This window comes from Moschus berezovskii, chromosome 5 (genome assembly GCF_049115385.1).
Source record: "Moschus berezovskii isolate FMDL1 chromosome 5, NW_MosBer_1.0, whole genome shotgun sequence".
Taxonomy (NCBI): Eukaryota; Metazoa; Chordata; class Mammalia; order Artiodactyla; family Moschidae; genus Moschus; species Moschus berezovskii.
In genome coordinates, this window is record NC_142464.1 from 39,522,988 (window position 1) to 39,547,894 (window position 24,907).

The window sequence follows — 24,907 nt, forward strand, 5'->3', positions numbered from 1 at the left end:
TTAAAAAATGAATTATGTTTTTGCAGTGGACATCAATTATTTTTGGACTTGGACACAAGAAATGAACAGTGTGGAGGTTGACAATTCTGACAGAGGACTCCATGTGTTGAGGCCAGTGATTGATCTGACAATTAAAATAAACCTCTTTGCTGGTCCAAGATTTTAATGTGAAAAAATTCAAATTACAGAAAAGAACAAAAGTTATCAGAACCCTGCAGGTAGTCTAAGTAGTTTTCTCCAGCCAGCTAACTTTGATTTGAAAAAAGTCACAGGCCAGTACTCTGGGTTCATGTATACTGAAAAGGCTCAAGTGCCTCTGAAGGATATAAAAAGAATATATAGAAAAAAGAAAGAAATTTTTAGTTATAATTAGGATGAACTGTGGGAATTTACATTTTTAGTTTTCTCTATCAGGACATCCACTTTAGGCACAGCCCTCTGGAAAGGTAGATACATATACCAACTAATTTAGAGATGATTAACCTGAAGCTCAACTTACTTTCACACACCTGGTGGTCTTTCTGAGAACGGGAAACTTTTTCTTGACCAAACCTTTTGCTTCTAAAGAAATGATCAAAATGCAAATCTATAAATCTCCTGCAAAATAATTGCCTGAGGTATTGCCAAAAAGACAGATTACTGAACTCTAACCCAGGACACATAATCAAAGTGCACACAGAAATTTGAGATCCCATGCTGAAAGAATTCCAAAATATTCTGAGTAATTTGAAGAAGAGAGTTCAATAATTCTGACTCTAATGAGAATTCAGGGTTTACCAAAATGTGGTAAAGATCAAGATAATACTGATCTTGGAGGGATTGAGAAAGAAAATTCTCCATAGACTTATAAGTATGATCGGTCTTCCCAAACTCAATCTCCACACAAACTAGAATGAATATGAAATAACCAATGCTTACCTCTACATAATAAGCAGATTAGGAAACTGACTTGATATTTTCAAATAAGAATTTCTGACAAGACCAAACAACACTAGAATATTCTAAAAATTGTGGAAGAAATGTGTATACCCTGAGAAACAAGGTATTCTTTAATTCCTATTTTATATATGAAATAATTTCTGTTTATTTTGTGTTTGGGACAATTCCAGTTTGACTGTCAGTGAATATTACAAATAAGGGGTATCACAGTAGCATTCACTACAAATGATGCCACAGTTCTGTGCAAATACAGTATACTCAATTCAGTTCACTTCACTTCAGTTCATTCAGTCATGTCCCACTCTTGGGGACCCCATGGACTGCAGCACAACAGGCATCCCTGTCCATCACCAAATCCCAGAGTTTATTCCAACTCATGTCCATTGAGTTGGTGATACCATCCAACCATCTCATCCTCTGTCGTCTCCTTCTCCTCCTGCCTTCAATCTTGCTCAGCATCAGGAACTTTTCCATTGGGTCAGCTCTTTGCATCAGATGGCCAAAGTATTGGAGTTTCAGCTTCAGCATCAGTTCTTCCAATGAATATTCAGGACTGATTTCCTTTAGAATGGACTGGCTGGATCTCTATGTAGTCCAAGGGACTCTCAAGAGTCTTCTCCAACACCAAAGTTCAAAAGCATCAATTATTCGGTGCTCAGCTTTCTTTCTAGTCCAACTCTTACATCCATACATAAATCCTGGAAAAACCAAAGCTTTGACTAGACAGACTTTTGCTGGCAAAGTAATGCCTCAGCTTTTTAATATGCTGTCTAGGTTGGTCATAGCTTTTCTTCCAAAGAGCAAGTGTCTTTTAATTTCATGGTTGTAGTCATCATCTGCAGTGATTTTGGAGCCCCCAAAATTAAGTCACTATTTCCACTGTTTCTCCATCTATTTGCCATGAATTGATGGACCAGATGCCATGATCTTAGTTTTCTGAATGTTGTTTTTTAAGCCAACATTTCTACTCTTCTCTTTCACTTTCATCAAGAAACACTTTAGTTCTTCTTCTGTTTCTCCCATAAGGGTGGTGTCATCTGCATATCTGAGGTTATTGATATTTCTCCTAACAATCTTGATACCAGGTCGGCTTGTGCTTCATTCAGCCCAGCATTTCTCATTATGTACTCTGCAAATAAGTTAAATAAGCAGGGTGACAATATACAGCCTTGACATACTCCTTTCTCGATCTGGAACCAGTCTGTTGTTCCTTGTCCAGTTCTAACTGTTGCTTCTTAACCTGCATACAGGTTTCTCAGAAGGCAGGTCAGGTGTTCCAAAGAAGAATTTTCAGAAGAATTTTGAAAGAATTTTCTTGAAGAAATTTGAAGTATTTTCCAGTTTGTTGTGATCCACACAGTCAAAGACTTTTGCATAGTTGATAAAGCAGAAGTAGATGTTTTTCTGGATCTCTCTTGCTTTTTCAATGATGCAACCGAGGTTGGCAATTTGATCTCTGGTTCACAAAAAGGTTCACAGGTGAGTTTTTTCAAATCCTCAATATACCTTGTAAGGACCTGCCAGTCTCCTCTCCCAGGACCTTTGGATGTTGACATTTTATGGGGCCTCAATCATTCTGCTTATTTTTGTAATGCTTTTCCACCAACGGCATATACCACCCCTCTCTCTCCCTGTCCTCATCTCCAATTATCTTGATTAACTGCTGCTTATTCTTTTGTCAGAGATGAAAGAGAAGCTTTATGTGATTACTTCTACTTCAGCCTTGACTGAGCTGGGTCCAGGTCACTTACATGCTCCTATAGCCCTTGTATAGCCTCTTCACAACACTTAACAGGCACTAAGTTAAAATTAAAATTAACAGTTATACTTATTATATTTAATATATCTCCCCATTGTTTGCTTATAAATTCAAAGAGTCCAGACTTCATGACTTTCCTGTTTAGTGTAGTTATTTCAGAGCTTAAAAGTATATGACACTCAGCAGGACTTATAAATTAAAAAAAAAATAATGCTTGTGCAACTACATGTATAGTTAAGACGAGATGATTTTATTTATCATCATATGTAAGCTCTGAATCTAACCTTAAATTTTACCCTCTAAAACTGGATTTTTTTTTTGTATTCCTCATTAATTGCTACATGGATAATTTCCCAATGACTCTTTAAAATAGATAAATTAAATAAAAACTAAAATAATTAGGAGCTGGTTAAATAGCACTGCTGACCCAAGGGACACGAATTTTAACAAACTCAAGGAGATAGTAGAGAACAGAAGAACCTGGTGGACCACAGTCCATGAGGTTGCAAAGTGTCAGACATGATTTAGTGACTGAACAAAAACAACATCAAATTTTTCATTTGTGTTTATGGAAAAATGATAAAAATATCTTAATGCACACAGTTATTTGAGAGTATATTACATATTACTATTTTTATTGTTAGTGATTTACTCAAATTTATTTAAAAATGCAAGCCTTAAACAGGGTAGAAAACTTGGTATACTATATTTTACAGTTAGAAAAGACAAGTGTCTTAAAATGCTTAAATCTCATGAAAAGTTTATGCTGGATTAAAACAATGTTTATTTTTAATAAAAATAAACAAGTGGGACCTACTTAAACTCAAAAGTTTGTATACAGAAAAGGAAACAATAAACAAAACAAAAAGACAATACATGGATTGGGAGAAAACATTTGCAAATGATGTGATTGATAAGGGATTAGCCTCTAAAATTTACAAACATCTTATAACATTTAATAGCATCAAAACAAACAACTCACTCAAAAAATGAGCAGAAGATCTGAATAGACATTTCTCAAAAGAGGATATAGATATGGCCAATAGGCATATGAAAAAAACGCTCAAAATTGCTTATTAGAGAAATGAAAATCAAAAATACAATGAGATATCACCTTACAACAGTCAGAATGGTGATCATCAAAAAATCCACTAACAACAAATGCTGGAGAGGGTGTGGAGAGAAGTTAACCCTCCTGCACTATTGGTGGGAATGTAGATTGGTACAGACACTATAAAGAACAGTATGGAGGTGCCTTAAAAATCTAAAAATTAAAGCTATCTCATGACCTTGCAAATTCCACCCTGGGCACATATTCAAAGAAAAACATGGCCCCAAAACATACATGCACCCCAATGATGCTTTTGAACTGTGGTGTTGGAGGAGACTCTTGAGAGTCCCTTGGACAGCAAGGAGAACCAACCAGTCAATCTTAAAGGAAAGCAGTTCTGAATATTCACTGGAAGGACTGATTCTGAAGCTGAAACTCCAATATTTTGGCCACTTGATGCAAAGAACTGACTCATTGGAAAAGACCCTGATGCTGGGAAAGACTGAAGGCAAGAGGAGAAGGGAACGACAGAAGATGAAATAGTTGGATGGTATCACTGATTCGATGGACGTGAGTTTGAGCACACTTCAGGAGCTGGTGATGGACAGGGAAGCCTGGCATGCTGCAGTCCATGGGGTCACAAAGAGTCCGACACGACTGAGTGACTGAACTGTACTGAATGCTCACTGCAGTACTGTTTGCAATGGCCAAAACATGGAAACAACCTAAATGTTCATCAACAGATGAATGGATAAAGAAGATGTGGTATTATATATATATATATATATATAAAAACACACACATATATATATATTATATATAGTGGAATATTACTTAGCCATCAAAAAGAACAAAATAAGGCCATTTGCAGCAACATGGATGGACCTAGAGAGTGTCATACTGAGTGAAGTAAAGCACACAGAAAAGGAAAAATATCATATAATATCCCTTATATGTGTAATCTAAAAAGAAATGATGCAAATGAACTTACAAAACAGAAAGAGAATCACAGACTTAGAAAAGGAATCACAGTTGCTGAGGGGAAAGGATAGTTAAGGATTTTGGTAAGGTCATGTGCACAATGTTATATTTAAAATGGATAACCAAAAAAACCTGATTGTATAGTACATGGAACTCTGCTAAATGTTATTTGCGAGTCTGGATGGGAGGGGGTTTAGGAGGAGAATGTATACATATGTCTATATGGCTAAGTCCCTTCATTATTCACCTGAAACTATCACAACACTGCTAATTGGTTATACCCCAACACAAAATGCTTTTGGTGCTAAAAAATCAAAAAATAAAATACAGAGATGTTTATTTCTGTTAGAATTTTGTTATAAAGTTTTTGAATGTCTTACTACAATATCAGCATAGGGTCCATAAGTGAAAATATATAAATGAAAAGATAAAATTAAAAAAAGACATAAATGGGCTTGTTAAGTGATTTGCAAATCTTAGAAACAGAGGTAACTATAATGTAATCTGTGAAAGGGATACCATGTTTCAAAAGACATTTCTAAGTAAAGATTCCTAAAATTGTTTTTGAAAAAAAAATGAAAAAATGATTGAGTGACACAAGAATAGTCAAAGTTAAATTATCTTTTTATAGTAGTAAAGTAAAATCTTAAATAGTAAAAAAAAAAAAAAAAGACATTTCTACATTATTCTTTCAATTGACCCCAGAATGGCATTTCAAAAGGAATTACAAAGCAGTTAAATATCCACAGTTCAATGTCCATACTTCTTGGTGTTTAGTATAATTCAGAAACATATGGAAGCAGATTCATAATATTACAGATTGTACTGGCACTCATTTCATGTGATTAGATTTTTATCATATAGAATGGATATTTAACAAGTAAAGGTGACACAAATGAATAAAAATAAAGGCATATTCTGCCTGCAGATCATATAAACTTCCTTTGTGCTGAACTAATGAGTAAGTGGTTTTTCTGGCATGACTTGACAGAGCATGTAAATTAACCGACAATATGAAGCCTTGGAGACTAAAGCAACAGCTGCAGTGGACGCTGAGGTTCAGGGGATGTAGCATCACCTTTCAATAAGGTAAGAATTGATGTGCGTGCATCAGTGAGACTATACTGCTCACCATAAAATAGGTCCCATGACAGAAATTGTAATATGGGCTTTTGCACACTGTGCTATAATTTAAAAGCTCTACTTTTATTTTCCAGGTGAAACGTGGGGAAATGGAGTTCAATTTGCTTCGAATTGCTACACAATATTATGAAGAGGCTACAGGCCTCAAACTTACAGGATGCATAATCTCTGGTAAATAATTTTCCAGAGTGCCTGTTTTGCTCTTAAATTAAGATTAATACCAACAATGAGGAGTTGTGGAAAAAAGTATTGTTTATGAATAAATCCAGTATTGTGGCTAAGACAATGTTATACTTTAAAGAAATGTTCTTAGTTTACCTACCATGTGACAATTATATAAATATTCTACTGCTTCTCTTCCTTTGTTGTACAGAATTCCTTTATACAGGTGGAGGCAGAAAATTCTCACTGTTGACTCAAGCTACATTGACTGCAGGGAGAAAAAGAGAAGTGACAGGAAATAAAGTGCAGAGGGGCGCAGAAAGGGGAAGAAGTACTACAGCAATAGAGAAAGTTACATGTAAATGACAGTGAGATGTACAGGCACCGTTGCCAGACACTGGACTGCCTCCAACACCCATTTCACCTTCTTTCTGTGTGTCTTTTTGTACAGCAGAGGTTGGAAAGGGAAATGTTTCATTTGCTAAATTCCCTTCCTGCTAGAGTTTTAGATGATAGTTATTTTCTTCCAATCAGATAGAATCAAAGAAGCTTTGGAAGGAGAAAGTGAGTCAGAGACTTTGCTTTTGTATCTACTTGCAAACATGGTCACAAAAACATCATTTTTCTTTCTTTTAATTTTAGCAGCATTAACTAATCATGAACCTAGTTTCTAGAGTCCAGCCATCTGTTGGTAAAGGAGGGGTTACACCTGTCAGACTGAAGTATGGTAACTTCTGAATTATGTCTCAAACAGTTCTGAATCCAGTAGTAATAAAGCATGGCAGTTTCTGGAGTGTAGTATCACGATCCTGTGGAGCGGTTCTCAAACCAGTGGCTCCTAATCAAAGAAGCATTAACTTCCTTGGGGAGCTTGGTTCGCTGGGGTGGCTTTGTGATTCATTGTTGACAGCTCAACCAATTTCTTTAACTTTACCAAGGTATTTAGTAACCTGTCCTAAAATCCTTCTTTATAGTCAGAATGGCTGCTATCCAAAAGTCTACATGCAATAAATGCTGGAGAGGGTGTGGAGAGAAGGGAACCCTCTTACACTGTTGGTGGGAATGCAAACTAGTACAGCCACTATGGAGAACAGTGTGGAGATTCCTCAAAAAACTGGAAATAGAACTGCCATATGATCCAGCAATCACACTCCTGGGCATACACACCGAGGAAACCAGAATTGAAAGAGGCACATGTACTCCAATGTTCATTGCAGCACTGTTTATAATAGCCAGGACATGGAAGCAACCTAGATGTCCATCTGCAGACGAATGGATAAGAGAGCTTTGGTACATATACACAATGGAGTATTACTCAGCCATTAAAAAGAATGCATTTGAATCAGTTCTAATGAGGTGGATGAAACTGGAGCCTATTAAATAGAGTGAAGTAAGCAAGAAGGAAAAACACCAATACAGTATACTAACGCATATATTTCATGCAAAGATGGGTTCGATAAAGGACAGAAATGGTATGGACCTAACAGAAGCAGAAGATATTAAGAAGAGGTGGCAAGAATACACAGAAGAACTGTATAAAAAAGATCTTCATGATGAAGATAATCACGATGGCGTGATCACTCACCTGGAACCAGACATCTTAGAATGTGAAGTCAAGTGGGCCTTAGAGAGCATCACTATGAACAAAGCTAGCGGAGGTGATGGAATTCCAACTGAGCTATTTCAAATCCTGAAAAATGATGCTGTGAAAGTGCTGCACTCAATATGCCAGCAAATTTGGAAAACTCAGCAGTGGCCACAGGACTGGAAAAAGTCAGTCGTCATTCCAATCCCAAAGAAAGGCAATGCCAAAGAATGCTCAAACTACCACACAATTGCACTCATCTCACACGCTCGTAAAGTCATGCTCAAAATTCTCCAAGCCAGGCTTCAGCAATATGTGAACCATGAACTTCCAGATGTTCAAGCAGGTTTTAGAAAAGGCAGAGGCACCAGAGATCAAATCGCCAACCTCCACTGGATCATGGAGAAAGCAAGAGAGTTCCAGAAAAATATCTATTTCTGCTTCATTGACTATGCCAAAGCCTTTGACTGTGTGGATCACAATACACTGTGAAACATTCTGAAAGAGATGGGAATACCAGAGCACCTGACCTGCCTCTTGAGAAACCTGTATGCAGGTCAGGAAGAAACAGTTAGAACTGGACATGGAACAACAGACTGTTTCCAAATAGGAAAAGGAGTATGTCAAGGCTGTATATTGTCACCCTGCTTATTTAACTTATATGCAGAGTACATCATGAAGAACATTGGGCTGGAAGAAGCACAAGCTGGAATCAAGATTGCTGGGAGAAATATCAATAACCTCAGATATGCAGATGACACCACCCTTATGGCAGAAAGTGAAGAGGAACTCAAAGGCCTCTGGATGAAAGTGAAAGAGGAGAGTGAAAAGGTTGGCTTGAAGCTCAACATTCAGAAAACAAAGACCATGGCATCTGGTCCCATCACTTCATGGGAAATAGATGAGGAAACAGTGGAAACAGTGTCAGACTTTATATTTTTGGGCTCCAAAATCACTGCAGATGCTGATTTCAGCCAGGAAATTAAAAGATGCTTACTCCTTGGAAGGAAAGTTATGACCAACCTATATAGCATATTAAAAAGCAGAGACATTACTTTGCCAACCAAAGTCCATCTAGTCAAGGCAATGGTTTTTCCCGTGGTCATGTATGGATGTGAGAGTTGGACTGTGAAGAAAGTTGATCGCCGAAGAATTGATGTTTTTGAACTGTCCTGCTGGAGAAGACTCTTGAGAGTTCCTTGGACTGCGAGGAGATCCAACCAGTCCATTATAAAGGAGCTCAATCCTGGGTGTTCATTGGAAGGACTGGTGCTAAAGCTGAAACTCCAATACTTTGGCCATCTCATGCGATGAGTTGACTCACCTGAAAAGAGTCTGATGCTGGGAGGGATTGGGGGTGGGAGGAGACGAGGACGACGGAGAATGAGATGGCTGGATGGCATCACCGATTCGATGGACATGAGTTTGAGTGAACTCTGGGAGTTGGTGATGGACAGGGAGGCGTGTCGTGCTATGATTCACGGGGTCGCAAAGAGTCGGACACGACTGAGCGACTGAACTGAACTGAATGCATATATATGGAATTCAGAAATATGCAAATGATAACCCTGTATACGAGACAGCAATAGAGACACATATGTATAGAACAGTCTTTGGGACTCTGTGGGAGAGGGTGAGGGTGGGATGATTTGGGAGAATAGCCTTGAAACATGTATGTTGTCATATGTGAAACGAATAACCAGTTCAGGGTCGATGCATGTTACAGGATGCTCGGGGCTGGTGTGCGGTGATGACCCAGAGGGAGGAAAAAGGGAGGAGGGAGGTGGGAGAGGGGTTCAGGAGGGGGAACTCATGTATACCTGGGGCAGATTCATGTCAGTGTATGGCAAAACCAACCAATATAATATTGTAAAATAATTAGCCTCCAATAAAAATAAATAAATAAATAATAAAAAAAATAAAACAGATAAATCGATATCATTCTCTGAAAATGAACCATGAAGAGTCTAATAGAGTTCCATAACTGTTGTAACCAATGGTGGAATTATACTGACAAGCAACAGCTTAGACCATTTGAAAGATAACATTTATTTAGTTAAGTCTTAATATCCGGAGAAGGCAATGGCAAGCCACTCCAGTACTCTTGCCTGGAAAATCCCATGGATGGAGGAGCCTGGTAGGCTGCAGTCCGTGGGGTCGCTCTGGGTTGGACACGACTGAGCAACTTCACTTTCACTTTTAACTTTCACACATTGGAGAAGGAAATGGCAACCCACTCCAGTGTTCTTGCCTGGAGAATCCCAGGGACGGGGGAGCCTGGTCGGCTTCCGCCTATGGGGTCACACAGAGTCGGATACGACTGAAGTGACTTAGCATAGCAAAAGTCTTAATATACTTTTTCTTCTTTAAAATATTATGCTTCCACTCAAATAGGAAGCATGAAATATAGAAAAAAGTTACTAATTACCCACCATATATGCTAAATTAGAAAATGGACAGGGACAGCAAGAAGAAAAAACACAGTACTAATTTAAATGTGCTCACAAGGATGTGCTCACAAGCTTATAAGGATGACGCATTCATAAGAAGTTTAAAGAAGAGTGTGGAAGCACATGAAGTAAGAGTGCTCTAACAGCACAGAGGCAAGGGAGTATTGTGTCGGTGCTGAGGAGACAGGGATAATCTTGTGATTCTAGTGATTGCCACCTTCGGGGTAAGGGTTTCCTAAAGTGGGATACACAAAAGCAGTGCTCTGAGATTAATGGGTTCTTTGTAAAGAAAGCATCTCAGTAATATACTTGAAGAAAATGGGTTAAACTAAATCATATTTTGTTTTTCTAGAACCATTTGGAGCCTATAATAGCTAATGCACATTGAATGTCTCCAAAAAGGGGACATAACCCACAGTATTTCATACTTTTTTCTTGATAACAGACTGCAGTTTACATGGACTGTTTGTCAAGAGTATTTTTTTAAAGAATGCACTTTGAAAATAAAATGTGACATAAGGTAAAGAATAGTGATTCTTAATGAATGCAGAAAAATTGCCATCGTGGATGTAACGCACTAAGAAAACTCAAACCAGAATAAATATTCACTGTAAATTAATCAGGCATTCCAGGTGACGCTAGTGCTAAGAATCCACCTGCCAATGCAGGAGACATAAGAGGCACGGGTTTAATCCTTGGGTCGGGAAGATTCCCTGGAGGAGGGCATGGCAACCCACTCCAGTATCCTTGCCTGAAGAATTCCACAGACAGAGGAGCCTGGCGGGCTACAGTCCATAGGATCGTAAAGAGTCAGACACAACTAAAGCAACTTAGCACCCTGCCATGCTTATAATTAATCAGTTGCTAAGTTGAAAAGTATTTTCAATGCCAGGCTAAAGAATTTGGAAAATATTGTGCATTCAAGTGGAAGCCATGGAAATGTGTGTTTTTTGTTTTGTTTAATAAAAGTGACTGAGTATAAAAGTCAGCCACCATTTAGGATAAGCATGTGGCATTAAGATAACATATTACTGCCAGTCCTGTTGGAATGGCAGTTCTGGATACCAAAAGATATATTTTTCAAAGGCCAAGGGGTGCCTGTGAACTTGATGTACTAGAGGAAAGTTTGTAATGCAAAACACATCTGTGCATATGTGCACACACATACAACACTAGCACAACAGAAGTCTGTGTACTAATTTCTCAAAATGTCAAAACTCAATCGCAGGAATTATCTTGAAAATGTTTCATAGTTAAAAATAAAAACCATTTGATTTCACGGCATTGAAATTAAATGTGTTCTTTTCAACAATTATTTTTTTTTCCGTATTGCTCATTATGGTTTAGTAAGATAAAAATATTTCATTTCACTTTAAAAAATTTTTAAAGTACAGAAATAAGTTAAACTAATAATTCAAAGAATAAAAATAAACATCCTATACTTATTGACTGTTAACTATGTCCAAAATGCTATTTGACATAGTTTTTATACAGTATCTATTTTATCTTCAAAGTAAACTTTATGAATAGGTATTACTACTATTTCAATTTTATGAATTATAAAACTGAAACTTTGAGGAGTCTAATCCCTTCCTCAAAGTCACCACTGTCTGGCTATAAGCAAAGTTGCTGTAATACAGAGACACAAACATGGATTGGCTTAAAGAAGTTTCTCATTCCAGAGTTACAGTCAGGTAAGGAGTGCACCCTTGTTCCACAAGATTACCAGGAACTCAGATTCCTTCTATCTAGTGGTTCTGTCATTTCTGGGGTGTTGTCTTCACTGGTGTGGCTGAAGCAAGCTTTTCAATATAATTATGTCCACACTGCAGTCCATTGGAAGGATGTAACAGCAGTGGAGGGCAAGGAGGTACTTTAAAAGGGTAAGATCCAGAATGTGCCTACATCACTTCTTCTCAATCCCCACTGGCCATAACGTAAGTAATATGAATTTCCCTAGGTCCAGAGGAAGGCGAATGAATACTGGAGACAACTGACAACCAGACTTAAAGAATCTCAGTATTTCAGTTGGGGTCTCATCTACTGATTAATAGATACGAGATACAAACCTGGTTCTATCCCATTTAACTCTCAGCTAATATTCTACACCTAAAAGTAACTTTGAAATAAATGTTTTAAGCAGATTAATAGATATCATTTTTGATGATATCTAAAGTCATCCTTTTAGGGTCAGCAACTATTCAGAAACATTGCAATATACAGAACCATGGCTTTGGTGCACAATGATTATTTTTAATCATAGTGAATACATTTTTCTATGATTATCAATGCATTGCTCTTTAAATTATACATATGACTTATAGAAAATCTTATTCTGTACAGATACATCATTCCATTCAACTCATTTATTGGTAAAATCCCAATCCTCAGAGAAAGAGTCTTCTTATCTATAAGAATTTGACTATCAGACCTTCAAAAAGAATCTTCTTTGTCATTTTTTTTTTCCTGAGAGAGAATTTAATTTGACTAATGTTATTTTAACTTACAATAGATTTTCTTGGAAAAAGTACCTCTATAAATCAGAGGATTACCTGCATTGACAGTAGGCAATGAAACCTATCTCTTGGAGCTCACCAGTCAAATTTTGCTCAAGCGTTCAGTGAGAGAGAATCCGCATGCAAATTGGATCACTTATGCATATAATGGCAGTATCTTTCTAGGCCAGTATCTACAGAAGCGAATATGAAAATAAAAGTTCTCTCTTGAATCCCACCAAATCCAAATTTTAACAGAGAGGCAAGGATCAAACACAGGGTCAAGGTTAAACTGAAAATAAAGTAATCTTGTACATCTTTTGAGCTTCCACTGCAAGTGATGACAGCAATCAGGGGGTGCCTTTCTGTGCTAAGAGCTGACGTGGATAAAGTGAGGGCTCTCGTCTTTCTATCTGGATCCTTTCACAACTACTAAAATGTACTTTAAAACTTTCAGGTACATCAGCAGTGCCATAAACAGTTGAAATCTCTTTTCATATCATTTTAGCGGTCATTTGGCTGGATCACAGGTCACTGTTTCTTGTATGCTACAGTAAACCTCCACCTAAAAGTGTCAGGCTGATTGTGAGAAGCTATCAACTATCTGCATGGTTGATAGAACTCCAAAAAAATATTCTGCCTTACACACCGGAAAAGCTCTCTGCTTCATTAATAGTAGCATCAGTTCTTAAAGATCAATGACAACTTCCAAATAAATTCTGTTTATTCTTACTCATAACATGTATTTATAACAATGTCTGTAAAAATGAGCTTGGTTATTGATTTTTAATAAAAAATAATCCTCAAATTTGTCCAAGTAATTTGCTTTTATGTTTGTGACCTTCCTCTGAAATTAGTCTTCATTATTCGATAACTTCTTAAATCTCTAAAAAAGATGACATGTATACTGACGACTGACACTATCTTTATTTTAATATTAGGTCATTATATACATATATATAGTTTATATATATATATAAATGTAAAACTTTAAGAAAATCAGTATAAGACTGAAAGTATGAGCAAGTACTTTTTTTCAAAAGAGTACTGAATATATTTCTAATTAACATAAGAATGATTATTTAGGTCTATAAAATAACATCAGTTTTGCTACTTAGTGTGTAGCTTATGAGGCTCACAAATTTTTCAAAAGTATTATAAACAGGTAACGTGCTATTTTTATGGTCTTTACACATACACAAGCAACATGTATTATGAATAGATTATTTTAACAGATTTGATATATTTATTAAAATGATTCCAGGAAATTTCCAGTCTCCTAGGCTGTAGCATTAAGACCTTGAAATCCAGTATATTTGGCTTCAGTTCTACTACCATTACTATGTGAATTCATTTATTCAAATGTTCATATATTCAACAAAAATCTAGTGATCACATCTCAGATATTGTGCTAGTACTCAAGAATACAATGATGGGTATTGTAGACATGGATCACACTCATGTTTTTTAGATCCTAGTAAGAAGTACAAATACTAACAAAATTCTTATCCATGTATAAAAATACAAATTACGTTGTTTGTAAATGGGAAATAGAGATATTAATTAGGGGGTAATACACGGTGTAATGATTTAATCTGTGGCTAGAGAAGGATCCTTTGAAGAAGTGTATGTGGCTCCAAAATGTGCAAGAATGATGTGTATGACATGGTAGGGCTAGCAAGAAAATATGAGCTATTAAAAAACGATGAGAGAGGATTTGTACTCTGAATTTGGGAGCACTAGCCTATACATATCCTCTATTTCAAAAGATTAAACTCTAACATACTGAGCTTGAACATAGTTATTTAAATATTTTTTCAATTTGAAATGCTTTTCTAAACATTCAGTAAAATAACAACTTAAAAACCTTGTTTTTGTTTTTAATTTTTGACCAGGCAAATGAAGGTCCAAATTAAAGAATGAATATATATATATATATATATATATATATATATGTATATATATAGCCTCCCTGCAGTTATGCAAAAACATGGGACTCAATTTTGACCAATGATGTGGTAGTAAATTATCAGGTGTAAATTCCACAAAGAGTCTTTAAAGGAAAGACTAGAATATGGACATGAGGGCTGGACCACAAGCATCCATGTCAGCCTTTGAGGCATTGCCATGTGCGGATGATACTGGGGAGAAAGATCTAAGGAGCCTCATTCTCTGACATGCTCACTCTATAATACGAAACTTAATGCCTCTAATCTTTTTTTTTTTTTTAGTAAGAACAATATCAATTTTACTTTCCATTCTCTGTCTTTCACTTTGCTGGGAACCCCACTAAACTCCTTCTAGTCCTTAAATAAAAGCATGCTCCTGCCTCAGGGTATTTGCATTTGCTAATCCTTCTCTTTAAAAAAAACTATCCCTTCAATAATCCCATGGCTAACTCCCTCTACTCATTAAAAAAAAAAAGAAAAGAAAGAAAACCAAAGTGCCTTCTGTGACTATTCTAAACAAAATCACAGCATACATATCACACTGCCTTATTAAATTTCCTTTTCTGTCTTATTTTTCATAGCACCTACCACTCACTGACTTCCTTTTCTTCCTTCTTTCTGTCATGTATTTATTTTCTTTCTTCTATCATTAATTGCAAATTTAGAACAATAATGACTAGAACTTATATAAACACTTTTTATATACATGAATACAATATCTTTACAAAGTTCACTGTAGTTCAGTATAGGTTATAGATTCAGTTCAGTTCAGTTCAGTCACTCAGTCGTGTCCAACTCTCTGCGACCCCATGAATCACAGCACGCCAGACCTTCCTGTCCATCACCAACTCCCGGAGTTCACTCAAACTCATGTCCATCAAGTCGGAGATGCCAACCAGCCATCTCATTCTCTGTCGTCCCCTTCTCCTCCCGCCCCCAACCTTTCCCAGCATCAGAGTCTTTACCAGTGAGTCAACTCGTCGCATGAGGTGGCCAAGTATTGCAGTTTAAACACCCAGGATTCATCTCCTTTAGAATGGACTGGTTGGATCTCCTTGCAGTCCAAAGGACTCTCAAGAGTCTTCTTCAGCACCACAGTTCAAAAGCATCAATTCTTCAGCAATCGGCTTTCTTCACAGTCCAACTCTCACATCCATACATGACCACGGGAAAAACCATAGCCTTGAAGCTGACCCACATAGGTTTAAGGGAGGAAGAGATATTGTAATTTTATATACATTCAAAGTCTACTGATAGTATTGTTCAGCTATTAGCACCCACCAGCCCATACTTACATAACACAACACTTCAATAACACTGTGAAAATGAAAGTTGCTCAGTCTTGTCCCAGTCTTTGCGACCCCAAGGCCTATACAGTCCATGGAACTCTCAAGGCCAGAATGCCAGAGTGGGGTAGCCTTTCCTCTCTCCAGGGATCTTCCCAACCCAGGGATCGAACCCAGGTCTCCCGCATTGCAGGCAGATTCTTTACCAGCTGAGCCACAAGGAAAGCCCAAGAATACTGGAGTTTAGGGAACATATTAACGTTCGTTAAAAAAGAGGAATAGTGTGTGAGAAAAGACATGGAGACAGAAAGATATTGTTCAGAACTGGGAAGAAACAGAGAAGAGCAAGGTCTTAGAAACCAGGCATAATCCGCTCGTGTTATTCTTGCTTAAAAAAAGACTATAAGGTATCAGGAAATACAGCAATCATACTGAGATGCACTGCAATTTAAGTATTCTCTCTCTTATCTAGTTTTTTATAAAGTCCTCATTCATTCAATAAATATGAATGGATCTCAAGGAAGTGGGGGTATGTTGTGAGCAAAAATAGAGAACCTGAGTGTGACCTTTTGAGGAGAAAAGCATAAGTAGGAAATCACTATGATTTATGATATCATATTTCATCTTCTGATGTTGAATTATGAAAATCTATACTCAGATAACCAAAGAAGTTTACCTAAAAATACTAAAGAAATCAATTTTGATCAGCTGAATTTCTAAAATAAATAGGTATAATAAAATATTTTTCTTCATTTTAACAAGGAAATGGAATTAGGATAAAGTGACAGATTAAAGGTTCTACTCTATTTTAAAATATTCATTTGAATCTATATTAAAGCTCATTCTATTTAGAAAAAAGGTAAGATATATGTACAGGAGACAGGGACCAAGACCATCCCCATAGAAAAGAAATGCAAAAAACCAAAATGGCTGTCTGAGGAGGCCTTACAAATAGCTGTGAAAAGAAGAGAAGTGAAAAGCAAAGGAGAAAAGGAAAGATATAAGCATCTGAAGGCAGAGTTCCAAAGAATAGAAAGGAGAGATAAGAAAGCCTTCCTCAGTGATCAATGCAAAGAAATAGAGGAAAACAACAGAATAGGAAAAACAAGAGAGCTCTTCAAGAAAATTAGAGATTCCAAGGGAACATTTCATGCAAAGATGGGCTCGATAAAGGACAGAAATGGTATGGACCTAACAGAAGCAGAAGATATTAAGAAGAGGTGGCAAGAATACACAGAAGAACTGTACAAAAAAGATCTTCACGACCAGGATAGTCACGATAATGTGATCACTGACCTAGAGCCAGACATCTTGGAATGTGAAGTCAAGTGGGCCTTAGAAAGCATCACTACAAACAAAGCTAGTGGAGGTGATGGAATTCCAGTTGAGCTATTTCAAATCTTGAAAGATGATGCTGTGAAAGTGCTGCACTCAATATGCCACCAAATTTGGAAAACTCAGCAGTGGCCACAGGACTGGAAAAAGTCAGTCTTCATTCCAATCACAAAGAAAGGCAATGCCAAAGAATGCTCAAACTACCGCACAATTGCACTCATCTCACACGCTCATAAAGTCATGCTCAAAATTCTCCAAGCCAGGCTTCAGCAATATGTGAACCGTGAACTGCCAGATGTTCGAGCAGGTTTTAGAAAAGGCAGAGGCACCAGAGATCAAATTGCCAACATCCGCTGGATCATGGAGAAAGCAAGAGAGTTCCAGAAAAATATCTATTTCTGCTTCATTGACTATGCCAAAGCCTTTGACTGTGTGGATCACAATACACTGTGGAAAATTCTGAAAGAGATGGGAATACCAGACCACCTGACCTGCCTCCTGAGAAACCTGTATGCAGGTCAGGAAGCAACAGTCAGAACTGGACATGGAACAACAGTCTGGTTCCAAATAGGAAAAGGAGTACGTCAAGGCTGTATATTGTCACCCTGCTTATTTAACTTACATGCAGAGTACTTCATGAGGAACGCTGGGCTGGAAGAAGCACAAGCTGGAATCAAGATTGCTGGGAGAAATATCAGTAACCTCAGATATGGAGATGACACCACCCTTATGGCAGAAAGTGAAGAGGAACTAAAAAGCCTCTTGATGAAAGTGAAAGAGGAGAGTGAAAAGGTTGGCTTGAAGCTCAACATTCAGAAAACAAAGATCATGGCATCTGGTCCCATCACTTCACAGGAAATAGGTGGAAAAACAGTGGAAACAGTGTCAGACTTTATTTTTTTGGGCTCCAAAATCACTGCAGATGCTGATTGCAGCCATGAAATTAAAAGACGCTTACTCCTTGGAAGGAAAGTTATGACCAACCTAGATAGTATATTAAAAAGCAGAGACATTACTTTGCCGACCAAGGTCCGTCTAGTCAAGGCTATGGTTTTTCCCGTGGTCATGTATGGATGTGAGAGTTGGACTGTGAAGAAAGCTGATTGCCAAAGAATTGATGCTTTTGAACTGTGGTGTTGGAGAAGACTCTTGAGAGTCCCTTGGTCTGCAAGGAGATCCAACCAGTCCATTCTAGAGGAGATGAATCCTGGGTGTTCATTGGAAGGACTGATGCTAAAGCTGAAACTGCAATACTTGGCCACCTCATGCGACGAGTTGACTCACTGGAAAAGACTCTGATGCTGGGAAAGTTTGGGGGTGGGAAGAGAAGGGGACAACCGAGAATGAGATGGCTGGATGGCATCACCCACTCTGTCGACATGAGTTTGAGTGAACTCCGGGAGTTGGTGATGGACAGGGAGGCCTGGCGTGCTGTGATTCATGGGGTCGCGGAGAGTCAGACACGACTGAGCGACTGAACTGAACTGAACTGATATGTATATTCATTATAACAAGGCTTTAATGTTTTAATCAGAGTAAGAGATTAGTGATTATCTCAGCCTGGACAGAGCTATAGAAGCTCTGTTAAAACTTAGCATTTGTTATATAGCATTTATTATATAACATTTATTATATAAATGCAACTTCATTTCTCCAAGTAAAAGTCAGGAATTTGGCATATTCTTGATTTCAATGACAAGATACCTTTCTTAGAATCCTTGACTGAGGAAGTGACTGATTTCAGTTCCAGGGTGTATTTGATCTTTCCTCACCAGTGTGTATTCTTGATAGAAGAGAAGGTGGGGGAGGTACAGGGCGTGGAGGAGTTAGTCTATTCATATTTCATAAGACCTTTTCTGTGAGCCTGCATTTGCCATCAAAGCACTTGCACACTCCAGTATCCCCCACACTACAAGGACCAATGACACAGAACAGGGTCAAGGTATGCAGCTTGACAGACTCTTTAAAGTCTGTATTTTAGTGGCACTTAGACACAAAATATTTGGTCACTTTTGACCTCAATAATCCCTTGAGGCTGTGGGATAGATCCCATGTGAATTCTCTGCTATTATCGTGAATATTATATCTAGAAGCTCTCGATTACTCTTCCTATATGTGACTAAATAGAGCTATAAAGAAATCAGAGTACAGACTGAAAATCTGAAAATAGAGTGAAACAGCATAAATAGGTGGTTGGTAACATCCTACTCTAATCAGCACCGACTATTACAAAAATCCACATAAGAATAGTCAATCATAATTTATAATATAAAAACTAGGAAATAATTAGAAATTTCTTTAGCATGAATACAGTCTAGCATAAGATAGAAAACTGATCATATTAAAAAAAAATCGTTATTTTCCTCACTAAGGGTTGCAGTGATCACAGTGTGGATATAAAGCAACAGAGTATAAAATAAAGTTAAAATGGGCATTAATTCAATATATGAAATAGAGTTCCTTGTAGAGTTCCCATATAGTGAATTTAATTAGTAAGGACAATTTCATCATTTCTCCATATAACCAACTGCCTAGCATCAGGAAACCTAAAAACTATTGCATCCTATTAGTGTAATAACCTGTCTTTTTAATGAATGTTAGTCACAACAAAACTTGATCATCTAGACCCTCATGATCAAGTATACTCACAGCTATCTGTATATTTTAAGAACAAATTAAGCTCAAAAACGCCATTTCCTAGTAGCAGATATGATTCAAAAGCTTGAAAAATTGCATAACACAAAAATGTGTTTTTTAATTTGCAACAGTTCTTCCTGGCTGCCACAGATTGGGGTTCCCCAGGAATTAGTGAAACGAAGATGTGAATGTGGAAGATTTATGAGGTCACTCAATTTGGGGTGCACAAGGAGAAGGGACAGGAATGGACAGAGCTATAGGTGAAGCTGTGGTGTAGTCACAGGCCTTGGACAATCTTCAGGAAGATCTGAGGCTAGGGTGGACTAGGACAGTTGTCATGGGTGGGGCAAAGGGGTTTTGTGATTCTTTTTTTATCTTAACATCTATTTTTAACTGAAGAATTGTTTTACCATGATATGTTGGTTTCTGCCATACACCCACATGAATCAGCTATAAGTATACATACATCCCCTCCTTCTTGAGCCTCCCTCCCACTCCTCCCCAGTATCGTCCCTCTAGGTCGTCACAGAGCACCAAGCTGAGCTCTCTGTGCTATACAGCAGGCATCCACTAACAATCTATTTTACACACAGCAGTTTATATACGTCAGTGCTACTCACGCCATTTGTCCCTCTTCTTTGCCCATTGTGTCTACCAGTTCCATGCTGATCAGTCGTTGGGTGTGGAAATTGCCCTAAATGAGTGTTAGCTCAGCCAAAGCATTTTCCAAAAAGGGCTGACAGCTTTTGGCTAGACAATCTTCCCACTAGTTAGGAGAAGAAATTGTTCAGTCCTGAAGAGAGATCTGTGTGGCATTCATAACACTTGCTTCTTCAAATATTAATTAAACACCTTTAATGTGTAAGTCCCTATTGGCAGAGGAATCCAAGCCTTTAATATAAGTTCCTCTCTCAAGAACCTAAGTAGCATAGATATTACATAAGTACTCATATAGAATATATTTAATATTACTCTTATAATGCTCTTAACATTAAGTACCATTGATATCATTTAATATACTTAATTAACCCTTAATAACAATTATTTAGAGACACATAAGAAGGCTGGATGGCATCACCAAGTCGATGGACATGAGTTTGAGTGAACTCTGGGAGCTGGTGACGGACAGGGAGGCCTGGCATGCTGTGAATCATGGGATCGCAAAGAGTTGGACACGACTGAGCGGCTGAACTGAACTGAACCGAAGACAACATCAAAAACAATAAATATATAGAAAGGAAGAGGCCATCTGCATGTGGGAAAGTATTGGGAAAATACTGTATTCATTTAGGACTATAAATATAAATAGGATTTTAACTTGAGGAAATGAGGGGGTGATATTAAGGTATAAAGAACATTATTAGAAAAAGCAGGCAAATAATTATGATATGGGACCTGTCAGAGAATGAGAAACAAGGCCAGTCTGACAAAAATATAGGCTATATAAAAAAAAGTTTGTGGAGGTAATGTCATAAGAAATGTTGATGCCCATTTGAAAGTCCAGATTTATTGGAGGTCTTACTGATCTGGACTGAAAGATCACTACCTGTTTGTTTATGAATAGATAAAGGAATGATATTTTAAGATATGATCTTCTCTCTAACTAGTATAGCCAACTGACCTTTCCCAACAATTCCATGTGATTTTTAGAATTCTGTCACTATACACCTGTGTCTCGTTTGCTGTCTCATATACAGGGTTATCATTTCCATCTTTCTAAATTCCATATATATGTGTTAGTGTACTGTATTGGTGTTTTTCTTTCTGGCTTACTTCACTCTGTATAATAGGCTCCAGTTTCATCCACCTCATTAGAACTGATTCAAATGCATTCTTTTTAATGACCAAGTAATACTCCACTGTGTATATAGAACAGTCTTTGGGACTCTGTGGGAGAGGGCGAGGGTGGGATGATCTGGGAGAATGGCATTGAAACATGTATATTATCATATGTGAAACAAATCACCAGTCCAGGTTCTACGCATGATACAGGATGCTCGGAGCTGGTGCACGGGGATGACCCAGAGGGAGGATAAGGGGAGGAGGGAGGTGGGAGCGGGGTTCAGGAAGGGGAACTGATGTACACCCGGGCGGATTCATGTCAATGTATGGCAAAACCAACCAATATAATATTGTAAAATAATTAGCCTCCAATAAAAAACAAAAACAACAAACAAACAAAGAATTCCGTCACTAGAGCAGACAATCAAAATATTTTCTTTTCTTGGTTGACCTGTTTATAGGCTCTTATTCAAAGGAATTAAAATTTTAAAATTCTTAAATTAAATCATCCCTCATTTCAGTTCAGTTCAGTTCAGTCGCTCAGTCATGTCCGACTCTTTGCGACCCCATGAATCACAGCACGCCAGGCCTCCCTGTCCATCACCAACTTCCGGAGTCCACTCAAACTCATGTCCATCGAGTCGGTGATGCCATCCAGCTGTCTCATTCTCTGTCGTCCCCATCTCCTCCCACCCCCAATCCCTCCTAGCATCAGACTCTTTTCCAATGAGTCAACTCATCGCATGAGGTGGCCAAAATATTGGAGTTTCAGCTTTAGCATCAGTCCTTCCAATGAACACCCAGGATTGATTTCCTTTATAATGGACTGGTTGGATCTCCTTGCAGTCCAAGGGACTCTCAAGAGTCTTCTCCACACCACAGTTCAAAAGCATCAATTCTTCAGTGATCAGCTTTCTTCACAGTCCAACTCTCACATCCATACATCCTACTGAGTACATAAAGAAGTTGAAGCTTTTAGGATTAAGGAGTTTATCCTGTTGAAGTCAGACCTGTTTGTCTCAAAAGATCACACTTATTAGCTAGTAGGCTATCTGGGGTTTCACATCAATTTATTTAACAAGACTTAAACTATAGATGTTTTAACTATACATATATTTTTGGAAACTCACTATATATATGAGTTGTGATATATAATACACATTATATATATGTGTATAATATATATTGTGAGTTTCCAAATAAACACAGAACACAATCCCAAACAAAAGCAAAGAGGCACTGATGTATGCTACATCTCTCCAACTCAGTTATTATTCATTTATATGCCTTGAGATAAGTATTTTAGATTTTGGTCTTCAAGCCTCGAACTCGTTTTCCTCTATTCTCAGCTAATAATTCTGACAAATACTTTGAAAAACAGAGAAGTAATAAAGAGAATAGATCTCTTTCCCAACACCAGATCTTACATTCTTCCTACATTTACAAGTTTTTAATTTTTATTAAATAAGTTAAAGACACTTCCTCCTTGGAAGTAAAGCTATGACCAACCTAGATAACACATTAAAAAGCAGAGATATTACTTTTCCGACAAAGGTCTGTCTAGTCATAGCTATGTTTTTTCCAGTATTCATGTAGGGATGCGAGAGTTGGACTATAAAGAAAACTGAGTGCTGAAGAATTGATGCTTTTGAACTGTGGTGTTGGAGAAGACTCTTGAGAGTCCCTCGGACAGCAAGGAGATATAACCAGTCAATCCTAATGGAAATCAGCCCTGAATATTCACTGGAAGGACTGATGATGAAGCTGAAACTCCAATACTTTGGCCAGCTGATGCAAAGAACTGACTCATTGGAAAAGACCCTGATGCTTGGAAAGACTGAAGGCAGGAGAAGAAAGGGACGAGAGAGGATGAGATGGTTGGTTGGCATCATCAACTCAACGGACATGAGTTTGAGTAAGCTCTGGGAGTTGGTGATGGACATGGAAGCCTGGTGTGCTGCAATCCATGTGGTTGCAAGAGTCAGACACAACTGAGCAACTGAACTGAACTAAGTTCTTATCTGACCTCCCTGTTGAACTCAAGTATTCATGTACTTATCTAAAAGCATCTGATGTGCATGTACTCTGTATCCCAGCATTTCTGATCTACTCATGCAAGGTCTTAGCTCCTGCACTTAACTGTCCTTTATCTCATATTGTCAGTGTTCACCTTTGCATTATTTTTAATTTTTTTTCCTTTACATTTTCTCTTGATATGATGTTTCTCTTGGGCTTATCTAATTCCTTTCACAGGAAAAAAATAAATAAAACAATGGTATCAACATCAGTCAATTCTATTTGATCCCAACACCCCAACTCTGCAGCACATGTGCCCTTTTTCTTTTCAAGCTCTTTCCTGTTGGAAATTTACCTCACTATCCCCACTAAAGTTTTGCTGCAAAGGTCAACACAAACCTCTATTCTTCTTAAATCCAATGGTTAATATTTTCTATCAATGTATTCAACTTTTCAGCAGCACTTGAATACCTTCTCCTTCTAAAAATATAGCTTTTTGGCTTCCAGACAAGAACAGCCTTCTTCTTTTCATTCTGCCTCAATGGTTGCTTCTTATGAGTGACATGTCTTGGCTTTTCTTCCTCCAATCAATCAACTTTAAGTGTCAGTGGCCCTTGAGCTAAATTTATGGCCCTCAACTCTTCTGCATTATACTGTCTTCATAGAAGATTTCACCTGTTCTCAAGGCTTCAAAAATGATTTGTATGTTGATGATTTTCAATTCTACACATTCTGAACTGACTTCTATCCTAGCTTCAAATCATCTAAACAACTGATTTCTTCTTAGATCTCCTTTTATAAGACAAAAGAAGCAATCCCTGACATCTGGCATGTTTCCATTATTTCTCAGCATCCACAACCAGTCCATCAAGATGTCTGTCCTCAAAAGAAATGCTGCCTTCCTTTCACCATCTCCACAGATAGCATCTTTTTCACTCCATCAACATCTTTGGAATATTAACCAAACATCCTCCTTATTGAAATCTGTAAAAACCTAGGCCTCCTACAGGACTTCACTGATAGCTCAGTTAGTAAAGAATTTGCCTGCAATGCAGGAGACCCTGGTTCGATCCATGGGTCTGGAAGACCCACTGGAGAAGGGATATAGGGTACCCACTCCAGTATTCCTGGGCTTCCCTTGTGGCTCAGCTGGTAAAGAATCCGCCTGCCATGCAGGAGACATGGGTTCAATCCCTGGGTTGGGAAGACCCCTGGAGAAGGGAAAGACTACGCACTCCAGGATTCTGGCCTGGAGAATTCCATGGACTGTATAGTACATGGGGTCACAGAGTCAGACGGAACTGAGCGACATTCACTTTCACTCACTCTCATGCCAC

At 37.8% G+C, this 24,907-nt stretch overlaps 1 protein-coding gene across 3 annotated transcripts in view; it reads right to left on the minus strand.

The window, feature by feature from the left end:
• The window catches only part of GRID2 (glutamate ionotropic receptor delta type subunit 2), a 1,729,520-nt gene that overhangs the window by 1,169,298 nt on the left and 535,315 nt on the right, over nt 1–24,907 (minus strand). The window lies entirely within an intron of this gene.